Below are 616 nucleotides of genomic sequence, written 5' to 3'. Positions count from 1 at the left end.
TCGACTCTTCACCGGAGCCGTTCATCCACCGGTCTTGCTGGAAGATCTCACCAGCAACCGTCGTATCCACATCGTGCCACACTAACCTGTTACAGTGTCAACGAGATGATATCTTCTATCTTTTCGAGTAAGATACCGCACGATCACGTTACTGTATGATCTACATTTACAACTGCATGTGCAAGATAAAATTTATTTTTCTTCTAAGACCCTATAAACACACCTCTTGACGCTTGTTAAGCTTGGATCGCAGTGATCTCGCCACTTTGCAGTTGCTAAGCGTACCTCACTCTCTCTCACTCGTCGTGAAGTAAATCAGGCAGTAGCACTTCTCCATGAGCTCGAAAAACCGGGTGGTGTAAAGGCCGGTATAGCTAGAAAAGTAAACTCCGCATGAACTCTTCGGCATCATGATATTAACTAGTCCTTCGAGGATTAGCCGCCATCAGTCTCACTCTTCTATCTTAGCGCATTCGTACTACTCGCTTCGGTAACCCAATTCAGTACTATTTAATATCGGCTGATGTAATCACAGGAAAACATGAGCAACTTCAACTTAACCAATACTAAAGTTCATGTGTGTAAAGCCTACAACCTCTGCCACCTCACCAATCCC

This window comes from Phytophthora parasitica, assembly GCF_000247585.1.
Source record: "Phytophthora parasitica INRA-310 unplaced genomic scaffold supercont2.12, whole genome shotgun sequence".
NCBI classification, from domain to species: Eukaryota; Oomycota; class Peronosporomycetes; order Peronosporales; family Peronosporaceae; genus Phytophthora; species Phytophthora nicotianae.
Note: the sequence above shows the minus strand (reverse complement) of the source record.